Genomic DNA, 13,753 nt, shown 5'->3' with positions numbered 1-13,753 from the left:
AAACACAGGAGGCTTATTTTCTGCCCCGATCCCCAAGACCACTGCACCTGGAGGGGGCTCCCTTTCAAACAGTGTCCCAGACACAGGGCAAATACGACCTCTAGTTACCCTGGCTTCCCTCCTTACCCTCAACTTCTCCTCCCAGGAGAGTGAAGACCAGCAGAGCCTGTGCAGCATATCCCCTGTCCTCCCTTCCCAGCCAGGCCCGCCCCACCCCCACCGTGTACCTATCTCCCTAACAGCAGGGGACTCCTTTCTGCTCCCTCCATCCCCAAATGGAACATCTGTTGTTGTTGTTGTTCAGTTGCTCAGTCTTGTTCAACTCTTTTCGACCCTGTGGACTGCAACATGCCAGGCTTCCCTGTCCTTCACTGTCTTCTGGAGTTTGCTCAAATTCATGTCCATAGAATCAGTGATACTATCTAACCATCTCATTCTCTATCACTTCCTTCTCCTCCTGCCCTCGATCTTTTCCAATGAGTCGGCTCTTCGCATCAGGTGGCCAAAGTATGGGAGCTTCAGCATCAGTCCTTACAATGAATATTCAGGGTTGATTTCCTTTAGGATTGACTGAATTGATCTCCTAGCAGTCCAAGGAAATCTCAAGAGTCTTCTGCAGCACCACAGTTCAAAAGTACCAATTCTTCAGCACTCAGCCTTCTTTATTGTCCAGCTCTCACATCCGTACGTGACTCCTGGAAAAATCGTAGCTTCACTATACAGAGATTTATCGACAAAGTGATATATCTGCTTCTTTAATATGCTGTCTCGGTTTGTCATAGCTTTTCTTCCAAGAAGCAAGTGTCTTAATTTCATGGCTGCAGTCACCATCTGCAGTGATTTTGGAGCCCAAGAAAATAAAGTCTGTCACTGTTTCCATTTTCCCCCCATCTATTTGCCGTGAAGTGATGGAACCGGATGCCATGATCTTAGTTTTTTGAATGTTGAGTTTTTAAGTCAGCTTTTTCACTCTTCTCTCTCACTTTCACCAAAAGGCTCTTTAGTTCCTCATTGCTTTCTGCCATTAGGATGGTATCATCCGCATATCTAAGGCTGTTGATATTTCTCCAGGCAGTCCTGATTCTAGCTTGTGAAACATCCAGCCCGGCATTTTGTATGATGCGTTGTTGTTCAGTCACTCAGTCATGTCCAACTCTTTGTGACCCCATGGGCTGCAGCACACCAGGCTTCCCTGTCCTCTGGAGGATGGTGAATGACAGGAAAGCCTGGCATGCTGCAGCCCATGGGGTCGCAAAGAGTTGAACACAACTGAGCAACTGACCAACGACAACAGCAACTCTGCATATAAGTTAAATAAGCAGGGTGAGAATATATAGCCTTGACGGACTCCTTTCCCAATTTTGAAGCTGTCCATTGTTCCACGTCCAGTTTTAATTGTTGCTTCTTGACCTACATACAGGTTTCTAAGAAGGCATGTAAGGTGGTCTGGTATTTCCATCTCTTTAAGAATTTTCCACAGTTGTTGTGATCCACACAGTCAAAGGCTTAAGCATATTCAGTGAAGCAGATATTTTTCTGGAATCCTCTTGCTTTTTCTATGTTCCAGTGAATGTTGGCAATTTTATCTCTGATTCTTCTACCTTTTCTAAATCCAACTTGTACATCTGGAAGTTCTGGATTCACGTACTGTTAGAGCCTGGCTTAAAGGATTTTGATATATGGGTTGTGTCTTATTTTTATCAGAAATTAAACTTGTAAACATTTTGGTGGACATTACAATCACTTCTCTTTGATAAACATCTAGGAGTGGAGTTGCTGGCTGATTTGGAAGGGAAATGTTTTATTTTACTGCTGCTACTGCTGCTAAGTCGCTTCTGTCGTGTCCAACTCTGTGTGACCCCATAGACGGCTGCCCACCCGGCTCCCCTGTCACTGGGATTCTCCAGGCAAGAACACTGGAGTGGGTTGCCATTTCCTTCTCCAATGCATGAAAGTGAAAAGTGAAAGGGAAGTCGCTCAGTCGTCCAACTCTTTGCGACCCCATGGACTGCAGCCTACCAGGCTCCTCCATCCATGGGATTCTCCAGGCAAGAGTACTGGAGTAGGGTGCCATTGCCTTCTCCCTTTATTTTACTAGAAAATGCCAAAAAAAGTGTTGGCGTTATTATAGTATTTTGCATTCCTACCAGCGGTGACCATTCTGCTTGCTCTACATCTCTGCTCACTTTCAGGGTTGTCTCTTTGACTTTATCCATTTGAGGGATGGTATGCTGATATTTCATTCATGCTTTTAATTTAGAGTTTCCTGATGAATAATGGTTTGAGAATATTTTCATGTGCTTACCGGCCATTTAGACATCCTCTTATGTCTAAATCTTTTGTCCATTAAAAATGGTTTTTGCCTAAATAAATTGGCGTTGTGTATTACGTTTCTACTGGCAGCAATATGAAAATTACTAGGAGTTGCAATTTTATCCCTTCCAGATTATCTTCATTAAAACCATAATTCTTCAAGTAACTGGTCCAAAGGATAAGAATCAAAATTCAGTATTAAATAAATCTTCAAGGCAATTTGGTATTAAAAATGAAGACATTTTTATGATGAGAAGAAGTAAGATATAGTTTAAATAAGATTTTTAAAGATATTTATTTATTTATTGCAACACACTGACTCTCTAGTTGTGGGATCTGGCCCCACAGTGTGCAGGTCCAGAGCATGTGGGCTCAGTGGTGGCTGCCTGCAGGCTTGGTTGCTTTGCAGCATTTGGGATCTTAGTTCCCCAACCAGGAATCAGACCCCATCCCCTGCTTTGCAAGGAGGATTCTTAATCACAGGACCACCAGGGAAGTCCCTTAAGTAAGATTGGACTTCAGTAATTTTTTAAGTCTTTAGCTAGACAAAAGATCAAAAGTTAATTAGAATGATGTTTGGATAGAAAATACAACTTATATGTTTTCTAAATCCATTATAGTAGTTGTATGTCCAGCAAAATTAACAAGAACTCTTAAATTTAATGTCAGATAATGAAATTTGGGCAAATAACTTCCAACTTCACTTTTATTTAACATATATTACCTGCATATGTTGCCGATGGGGAAGATTGTGTGTGTGCTCAGTCGCTTAGTCATGTCTGACATTTTACGACCCTTTGGACTATAGCCTGCCAGGCTTCTTTGTCCATGGGGTTTTTCAGGCAAGAATATTGGAGTGGGCTGCCATTTCTTCCTCCTCCATCCCCACCCAGGAATTGAACCCATGTCTCCGGCATCTCCTGCATTTACCTGCTGAGCCATCAGGGAAGCCCCTAAAACTCTGCTCAATTTTTTACCTTTCTCACCTCTTCCCTTTCTGTTTTTTTTAATTTGTCCATGGAATTCTCCAGGCAACAATACTGGAGTGAGTGGGTAACCATTCCCTTCTCCAGGGGATGGAGAAGATTAGGGGTCCCAAGTGTGTACTGGACCCCCAAGTTCCCTCTTCAGTGGGTTTCTTTGATTTTCTTTGCTGTCTGTTTTTCTTTTGCCATTTTTGCTGGTGTTCAGTTAAAACCTTTTATAATTCCACAAGGAAAAGCAGATCATTATGGTCTTTTCTGATTCAAATATTCCTGCGCCCAAGTTCCTGCTTTGCAAGTTGTCACTGTGCTATTTCGTTTATGCATCATTTTCTACTCAGACATAACGGCCATCAAGTTAAATCTAATGTTGTTTTCCTTATGGTTTTCTATTTTGTTTTCTGAGAGCCTCACTAGGCTCTCCAGTTGTCTCCATTGGCTCAGATGGCAGAATCTGCCTGCAATGCAGGAGATGCTGGTTCGATCCCAGCCCTTTGGGTCAGGAGGATCCCCTGGAGAAGGAAATGGCCACCCACTCCAGTATTCTTGCCTGGTAAATCCCATGGATGGAGGAGCCTGGCGGGCTGCCCAAAGAGTCGGACAAACAGCGACTAAAACACCATCACCACCAGTTAATTAATTTGACTGTTTTGGGTCTGAGTTTGCAGCAGGCAGGATCTTCAGGCTTTGTTGCTGCATGTGGGATCTGATTCCTTGACCAGGGATCAACTTGGTCCCCTGCATTGGGAGCACAGAGTCTTAGCCTTTGGACCACCAAGGAGGTCCCCAGGGTTCATTTCTCACCCCTCTTTCTCCCTTAGTGAGCTCATCCACTCTCACAGCTTTATGTTTCCTGTGGATATTTTCCTGACTTGTGCATTTCAATATCCATCCAGGGTCCACGTTCTTATACTCTGTGGTCCACTCTACTTCCATTTTAATAGATATTTAGAATTCAAATTTGTCCCAGGCACAGCACAAGATTTTCCCAGGTCTGATTTTACCTCACTCTTTTTTAAAAATTAATTTATTTATTTTAGTTGAAGGCTAATCACTTTACAATATTGTGGTGTTTTTTGCCATACATTGACATGAATCCGCCACGGGTGTACATGTGTCCCCCATCCTGAACCCGCCTCCCACCTCCCTCCCCATCCCATCCCTCAGGGTCATACCAGTGCACCAGCCCTGAGCGCCCTGCCTCATGCATCGGACCTGGACTCTTTCTTGTCTTGGTTCTTCAAGTTTCTCAAGACAAAATCCTCTGAGTCAGCCTTGGTTCTGCTCTTTATCCTTGCTCCCCACATCTAGTGCTTCTTCAACAAGTCTAATTTGACTCTATCTCTGAAACAGCTTCTGAGTGTATCCACCTTCGTTCTTGCTATCACCACTCAAGTTCAAGTCATCACCCTCTCTTGCGTGGGCTACTGCAGTGGAAACTAGGCTGATCTCTAAGTGTTCTTCCTTCCGCCCCCCCCCATTATAGTTTATTACAGAATATTGAAGATGGTTCCCTAGGCTATAAAAGTGAAAGTGAAAGTGTTAGTTGCTCAGCCGTATCTAACTCTTTTCGACCCCAAGGACTGTAGCCCGCCAGGCTCCTCTGTCTATGGAGTTGTCCAGGCAAGAATACTGGAGTGGGTTGCCTTTTCCTTCTCCAGGGGATCTGCCCAACCCAGGGATCGAATCTGGGTCCCCTGCCATCTGAGCCACCAGGGAAGCACTAAGCTATAAAAATAAGACCTCGCTGTTTATCCATCCCGTACATAACAGTTTGTGTGTGCTGACCCCAAACCCCCAGGCCCTCCCTCCCCGCCGCCCCTCCCCCTTGGCGACCACAAGTCTGTATTCTGTGTTGGCGAGTCTGTTTCTTTCTCATAGAGAGGTTCATGGGTGTCATAGTTGAGATTTCACATCTAAGCGATATCACATGGTATTTGTCTTTACCTTTCTGACTTTCTTCACGATAATCTCTAGGTCCATCCTTGAGGCTGCAAATGGCTACACCATTTATTCCAACTTTTAATGGCTGAGTAATATTCCATTGTATATATGTACCACATCTTCTTTATCTATTCATCTGTCAATGGACATTTAGGTCATTTCAATATCTTATAAGCATCTTTTCTTGAAGGACATGATCATATTACTCCTTCTGAGAAAAATCCTCTCTGAGGCTAAAATCCAAACTCTTTACCCAGCCTAAAAGATTCTGTGTGAAGGGCCCTGGCCTGCTTCCTTGACCTCATGGATGAATGGGTTTATCTACAGGGAAATCTGGGGGATAAGACCAGTGGAGGTCGGTGCCCTGGAAGACACAGGGACTGACGGTCAGGTGGTCATGGAGAGTGGTGGTGGCCCCGCAGTCACCGTGAGGCAGTGTGCTGAGCCGGGGGAAGGACATGGGTCCCCCGTCCTGGGACCAAGCCCCTGCTCTGCTCCGTCACACTGAGACCTGGGGCGTGGGAGCCCCCGAGGCTCTCGGGCTTCATCTGTCACGTGGGGTGATACTGACCTTGGGCGTTTGCGCCTGTGATTATCTGACATAGCATCCTTTCCTGCACAGGGGCAGAAATGCAGTGGCCTTGGCCCCCCTTCTCCCTCCAGTACAAAGTCCAGCGGTTCCCTGAGCACATTACAAAACAGAGATGAGCAGAACAAATGAGGGGTTCTGTAAAGCCAGGCTCAGAGGTGCTCAGCCCCTCCTCCACATCTCCCTGTGGTCTGGTTAATTCTAGAAAAGGCTTTGCTGAGACTCAAGATTTTCTGCTAAGAAGTAAGACTGTTGCTCTAGACGGCTATGCCCAGGTGGGGTCACCTTAGTGACAAGACCTGGCATGTTTAGGATGCCAAGAACCATCCTTAAGTCTGGGCCCCTTCACAGCATTTGGGTTGGGGGGGTCTGCTCAGAGAAGCACAGGGGGAGAGGAGAGACTGAATGTGATGTTGAAACCATTCTCCAGTGAGATTAAGATCTCCCCCAGAATGAAAAAATAAAAATCTTAAAGATCAGGAAAAAACAAGAACAAGAAAAAGAAGCATATTGTATAGATTATTTAAAGGCAATTAAAATGAAGACTATAGGATTGTTTTAAAACAAAGTTAGAAGACAAGGGTTCGTTTTGAGACTAATGTAGTGGTAGGGAACTCTAGTCTGTGGTCAGCCATAGGTACTTTCCACGCCCATGAACCACCACATGGTCCTAAACCCCAGCAGAGCTCAATTTCAGATTCTCTAAACTGAACAGAAAAGCCCCGACTTGGGTTAACTGACAGCCACATGCTACAGACAACCCATATCTGAAAATAAACAAAAAAAAGTGTGTGGAAACAAACATGTGCTGGTGGTTTCTAACGTAATTATTGTCTCGTTCTCAGGGCTATTTGCATAATGTTGCAGAGCTGTCGTCAGGCAGGCTGCAGCCAAAAGTATAGATTTTGTGTGCACCTGTTTGTAAACCAGCTAGAGAACAGTCTTATTGAGAGTAAAGTCTTGATACCTTCCATGGCCTTACTGTTACTTTTTTTGGAAGCAGTTCATTACAATATCGACATACAAACCACTGCACACATTTTTTTAAAACTTTGTATTTTGTATTGGGGTACAACTGATTCACAAACAACGTGAGGGTTTCAGGTGAACAGCAAAGGGGCTCAGCCATACGTATACATGTACCCATTCTCCCCCAAACTCCCCTCCCATCTAGGCTGCCACATAACACTGGGCAGAGTTCCCTGTGCTGTTCAGCAGGTTCTTGTTGGTCATCCATTTTAAATATAGCAGTGTGCACGTGTCCATCCCAAACTCCCTAACTATCCCTTCCCCTCACCCTCCCACCTGGCAACCATAAGTGCATATAATATGTCTTCACATATTTATACATCCATGAAACCATTACAATGATCTGTAGAGACAGCATCTCCATCACCCCCGAAAGTTTCTCATGAACCTTTGTCATCTCTCCCAGGCCTCCCTTTTCTTTCCTCTCCATTCCTATTTGTTTGTCTCATGTTACTAAAGACCTTTCATCTTCTAAAGTTTTGTATAATTGTAATATACAGGATGTAGTCTTTTTTTGGTCTGACTTCTAGTACTCAATATTAATGCCTTTTAAAGAATGTCTCTCTTTTTCATATTTATCTTTATTTAGTCATTCATTTGGCTGTGCTGGGTCTTAGGTGCAGCACACAGGATCTTCGATATTTGAGGCGTGGCACGCAGGATTTTTAGTTGCAACTTGAGAACTCTTAGTTAAGGCATCTGGAATCTAGTTCACTGACCAGGGCTTGAACCAGGGGCCCTTGCCTTGAGAACACAGTCACTGGACCACCAGGGAATCCCCTGACATTATTATTTAATTTATACTAATATTATTGTTGTTTGGATTGAAGTATAGTTTTTCAAATTTTTATTTATTTTTGGCTGCTCTGGGTGTCATTGCTGCGCATGGACTTTCTCTGGGTGCAGCGAGCAGGGCTGCTCTTCTCTTGCTGCAGAGCGCGGGCTCTAGTCACGCAGGCTTCAGGAGGTGCGGCTCAGTATTAATAGCTGTGGCGTGCGGGCTTAGTTGCTCCCCAGCATGCGGAATCTTCCCAAACCAAGGGTCGAACCGGTGTCTCCTGCATTGACAGGCAGATTCTTAAGCATTGGACCACCGGGGGAATCTTTATTGAAGTATAGTTGATTTACAGTGTGGTTTTATGATTTCTGTACAGCAAAATCGTTCCATTATACATACATACATATATATATATAATATATATGCATTCTTTTTATAATATTTCCATTATAATTTATCACAGGAGAGCAAGTACAGTTCTCCGTGCTATACAGTAGGCCCTGTTATTTACCCATCCTCTGTGTAAAAGCTCACACCTGCTAACCCCAGCCTCCCGCTGCTCACCTCCTCCAATCCTCTCCCCTGTGGCAACCCCCAGTGTGTTCTCTATGTCCAAGATTCTGTTTCTGTTTCACAGATTCATTTGTGTCATATTTTAGATTCCACATATAAGTAATACCATATGGTATTTGTCTCTCTCTTTCTGACTAACTTCATCTAGTATGATAATCTCTACTTGCATCCGTGTTGCTGCAAATAGCATTATTTTGTTCTTTTTTATGGCCAAGTAGTATTCCACTGTATATATGTCCCACCTCTTTATCCATTCATCTGTCGATGAGTATTTTGGTTATGTCCATTTCTTGCCTGTTGTGAACAGTGCTGCTATGAACATGAGGGTGCCTGCATCTTTTTAAATTATAGTTTTGTCCAGATATATGCCCAGGAATGGGAGAGTGCTGGGTCATGTGGTAACTCAACTTTCAGTTTTCTGAGACAACTCCATATTGTTTTCCACAGTGGCTGCATCAACTTACAATCCCACCAATAGTATAGGAGGGTTCCCTCTTCTCCAGATCCTCTTCAGCATTTGTTATTTGTACCAACATAATTCTTTTTGAGATTTATCCATATTGTGTTATCAGTAAATCATTTCTTTTTTTTTTCCCCTGAGAAGCAGTCCATTATATAGATAGACCACAATTGTTTTTCCCATTCATCTGTGGAGGGACATTTGGTTTGTTGCCAGTTTGGGGCTATTACAAATAAAACTGCCATGAACACTTGTGTCCAGGTCTTTGTGTGGCCATCTGCTTCCTTTTCTCTTGGAACTGAATGTCTGGGACATGTGGTTACATGTTTAAGTTTCTGAGAAGTTCTAACCTTCTGAAGTAGTTGTATCATTTTACATGTCCACAGCAGCATATCAGGATTCAGTTCCTTCAAATCCTCTCCAACATTTGATGTGGTCAATCTTTTTAATTATAGTCATTCTGTAATATGTGTAAGGACTTCCCAGGTGGCACAGTGGTAGAGAATCTGCCTACCAATGCAGGAGACTCGAGTTCAATCCCTGGGTCAGGAAGATCCCTTGGAGAAGGAAATTGCTACCCACTCCAGTATTCTTGCCTGGGACAAGAAGAGAAGCCTGATGGGCTATAGTCCATGGGATTGGAAAAGAGTCAGACACAACTTAGCAACTAAACAGCAACAGCAATATAATATGTGTAATGGTGTCACACTCCGATTTTGATTCACATTTCCTTAAAAAGTAATGCTGTATGCTCACTGCCATCCATTTGACTTATTCGGAAAAATGTTTGTTCAGATCTTTTGTCCACTTTATTTTTAATTGGACTTTCCATTTTTTTGCTATTGAGTTTTGAGAGTTTACTATATAGTCTAGACATAAGTGCATTTTCAGATATATGCTTGGCAAAATTTTCTCCAGTCTGTGGTTTGTCTTTTCTTTCTCTCAAAGAGCAGAAGTTTTACTTTTGATAAAGTTCAATTTATCAATTTATTTTTCCTAGATTGTGTTCTTGGTGTTATATCTAAAAGCTCTTCGCCTAATTCAAGATCACAAAGATACTCTCCTTATGTCTTTCATCTAGAGATTTAGGTTTTAGATTTTACACTGAGCTCTACCATCCATCTGGAATTATTTTTTTATGTAATGCAATTTATGGACTCAAGTTGATTTTTTTTGTACATGAGCATCCACTTGTTTCAGTGTCAATTGTTAAAAAGCCTGTTCTTTCTCCATTGAATTGTTTTTGCAACTTTGTCAGAAAACAGCTGTCCAAATGTGTGTATGTGTATGTGTGTGTGTTTTGGTTATGTGGCTTATACAAATACAATTATATATTATACTTTCCTGTGTCCTGCAACCTTTATAAATTCACTTTTTAATATTTTATTTGTAGATGCTTGACAATTTTAGCTACTATTTATTTAAGTATTTTTTCAGCTGCACACTTTTTCTACCCTTTCTAGAATGTTCACGATACCAGTGCTGGATCTGTTGGTGGTGGTGGTGTTCATTCACCAAGTCGTGTCCGACTCTCTGCGACCCCATGGACTGCAGAACACTGGGTTCCTCTGTCCTTTACTATCTCCCAGAGTTTACGCACATTCCTGTTCATTGAGTCGGTGATGCTATCATATATGACCATCTCATCCCTGAGGCTGCCTTCTCCTTTTGCCTTCAGTCTTTCCCAGCATCAGAGATCTTTTGTTACCATTCCACAGATCTCTCAGACTCTGCTTATTTTTTTTTCCAGTTTATTTTCTTTTTATTGTGAAGACTGGCTCATTTCCAATTATCTGTGTTCAACTTCATTCATTCATTCCCTGTTATCTCCAAACTACTCTTGAGCTCATCCTTTGGGTTTTCATTTCAGTTATTGTATCTTTCAGTCTTATCACTTCCAGCTTGTTATTCCTTTAATGATTTATACTCCTTTGCTTAGACTTTCTTTTTCTCCTGTTTCAAGAGTGTTTTAGATCGCTCATTGTGCAATTTTTATAATCGCTGCTTTAAAAAGTGCTCTTCAGAATATTCCAACAACTGAGTCATCTTGGTGTAAGCATTGATTGACTTTTCTCTTTCAAGGGTGATTTTCCTGGTTCTTGGTGTAACAAGATTTTTTATTGGTGTGATTTAAAAAAAATCATATCCTTGACATTTGGCTACTCTGTTGTGTGACTTTGGATTCTGGTTAATGTTCTTTGTTAGCAGGCAGTCCCCCTGTTCAGGTACAGTAGCAGGTTATGGTCAGGGCAGATGTTTGATTCCACCTTTTGGCCCAGCTAGCGCCTTCCTGATGAAGCTGGCGCGTCGACTCCCATCCTCCTGTTGGCACTGAGTACAGTGTAAGTTCAGCCCTGTCTCTGTGCTGGTGGCACAGTGTTCCTGGGACCACTTCATTCCACCTCGATGCTACCGGGTGGGGATGGGCGCTCAGGCTGTCTCTGAGTCATGCTGACACCATCTGTAGAAAAGCAGGGTGCTAACCAGCCTCACTCCACTGCCTTGTCAGTCTTGTTGGTGCCTGGTGAGGGGACGAGGAGGTTCAGCTCCCTCCTGGACCCTTCTAGTGCAACCCCAGAGGGGCACTTGGAGTATTACCTGCTGCTGCTGTAAAGAGGGTGAACCACGGGCTCCCCAGAGGGATTCTTTGAGCAAGATCATGGGAGGGGGCACAGGAATTCTACTGGTGTTTGGCTGGAGTAGGGCAAGTATGGTCAAACTACAGTTTCTACGGTTATGTCATCCTTTATTGGTTCTTTGGCTAGCGAAGCAGACTTTTCTTAAAGTTTTTGATCTGTGCTTGTTGACAGTTTTGGTACTTCATCAGGATAGGTAGGAGACAAAACAAGCAAACACAAACTTCTTAAGAAAACCAACCCTGCTGTGTTGTTCCTTGAGTCCTGCACCCCTTAGGCAGCTCACTTCATTCTTTTGCACTCCTCTCAGGGTCGTCTTCGGTTGGCTGTGCTGTGCTGTATCCAGCGAATCTTAATTGTAAGAGGCTTGGACTTGGGGTGAATAGGGCTACTCCTTCTTAGAACTGGATATCCTTAAGGGTTTTTTAAAGACATTAAATATTAAGATAAAATAGCCATGTATTTACTCACGTGTTTTCCATTTCTGTGTGTGTGTTAGTCACTCAGTCGTGTCCAACTCTTTGCGACCCCATGGACTGTTGCCCGCCAGACTTCTCTGTCCACGGGATTCTCCAGGCAAGAATAGTGGAGTGGGTGGCCATGCCCTCCTCCAGGGGATCCTCCTCACCCTGGGATTGAACCTGTGTCTCCTGCACTGGCAGGCGGATTCTTTACCGACTGAGCCACCAGGAAAGCCCCACCATTTTTCGTACTCTTCATTGCTTTGTGCAGGTCCATCTTTCTATCTGATGTCATTTGCCTTCTGCCTGAAAGACTTCTTTTAACCATTCTTACAGTGGGGCTTCCCTGGTGGCTTCACTGGTGGATTGAATGGCAACCCACTCCAGTATTCTTGCCTGGAGAATCCCATAGACAGATAAAGTCCACAGGGTCACAAAGAGTTGGACACGACTGAGTGGCTAACACACACACACACACACACACACACACACACAGTATGAATCTGCTTCTGAAGAATTATTTCAGCTTTTGTATGTCTACAAAAATCTTTATTTTGCCTCCATTTTGAATGATATTTTTTGTTGGGGCATTAAATTCTAAGTTGATAGGTTTTTTTCCTTTGAGAATATTATAGGAGAGATGCTTGTCTTGTGAAATTATGAAAAGTCATGTGAAGTAAGTAATCACAAGTAAACAAAACAAGAAAAATCTATACCTAGAAAGGTGGCTCAGACGGTAAAGCGTCTGTCTACAATGTGGGAGACCTGGGTTCAATTCCTGGGTCGGGAAGATCCACTGGAGAAGGAAATGGCAATCCACTCCAGTACTATTGCCTGGAAAATCCCATGGACAGAGGAGCCTGGTAGGCTACAGTCCATGGGGTTGCAAAGAGTCGGACATGATTGAGCGACTTCACTTACTTATAAGCTAAAAGAAAATAAAACTTTTAAATATTTTTCCTTTTGTGTGATGGGACTGTTCATTATTCCTTTCTGTCTGTTTTTGTAGTTTTTTTTTTAACTCTCAATATTTTCTTTAACATGTACAGCTTTTATAATGAAAATAGTTTTATTATATTAAAAACCAATGAACAGAAGTTCTAGGACAGGCAACTAAATTAACTGTGGTGAAAAGTCAAGAAAGTGAGGATGCGATTGACTATGTAGGGTACAGGAGCATATTTTTGGATGATGGGCAGTTTGTTTATATCTTGATAGGAGTGTGAGTTACAAAGATATGTTTACTTTTCAAAATTTAAGTGTTACGTTTTATTCATTTCACAGTACATAAATTATTACTTCAAAGCCAAAAGGAAATATATGCATACAAATTAATTTGTTTGAGATGGGGGTGGAAGATAGATGAAGACAAAAATAAACCCTGAACAGTAGAAAGTGGATAACTATAGAAGGTGGTGATATAAACATGGGGGCTCATTAGGCTCTTCTGCTCCCTTTGTGTTATGTTTGAAATTTTCATAAGAAAAAGGAAAGACAAATTCATAGATCTCTCTGATCTAGAGGATACTGGTCACTTTCCTCATTTCTAGGAAAAACAAAAGCAAGGAGGAAATGAGAATAAATTGTTCTAAGAGAGAAAGTATGTAGTTTAACTGGGATGATATTTCATCACTAGGCAAACCTCCCATGCAAAGAGAGTCCTAGTGCGTGATCACCTTTAACATTCGATCTTTATCAGTTTTAGTTACAACAGTAATATAAACTCAATGTAAAATAATCACACAGCAGAGAAAAGCAAACTTTAGAAAATGAGTTTCCTCTATCTTCACAGCCCCGGAGATCACAACTCTCAATGGTTTAGTAAGGCGTTCAGTATGGCTTTTTAGTAAGGCTTTTTCATGTATAAGCACACGTGTATGTGTCTGTCCGCGCGCGTGTGTGTGTGTGTGTGTGTGTGTGTGTGCGCGTTGACCAAACTGATGTTATAGTATACCTTTTTTTTTTCTGCTGCTTCCTCTTTTTCACT

This window comes from Bos javanicus, chromosome 11, assembly GCF_032452875.1.
Source record: "Bos javanicus breed banteng chromosome 11, ARS-OSU_banteng_1.0, whole genome shotgun sequence".
Lineage (NCBI taxonomy): Eukaryota > Metazoa > Chordata > Mammalia > Artiodactyla > Bovidae > Bos > Bos javanicus.
This window is presented reverse-complemented; position numbering follows the sequence as displayed.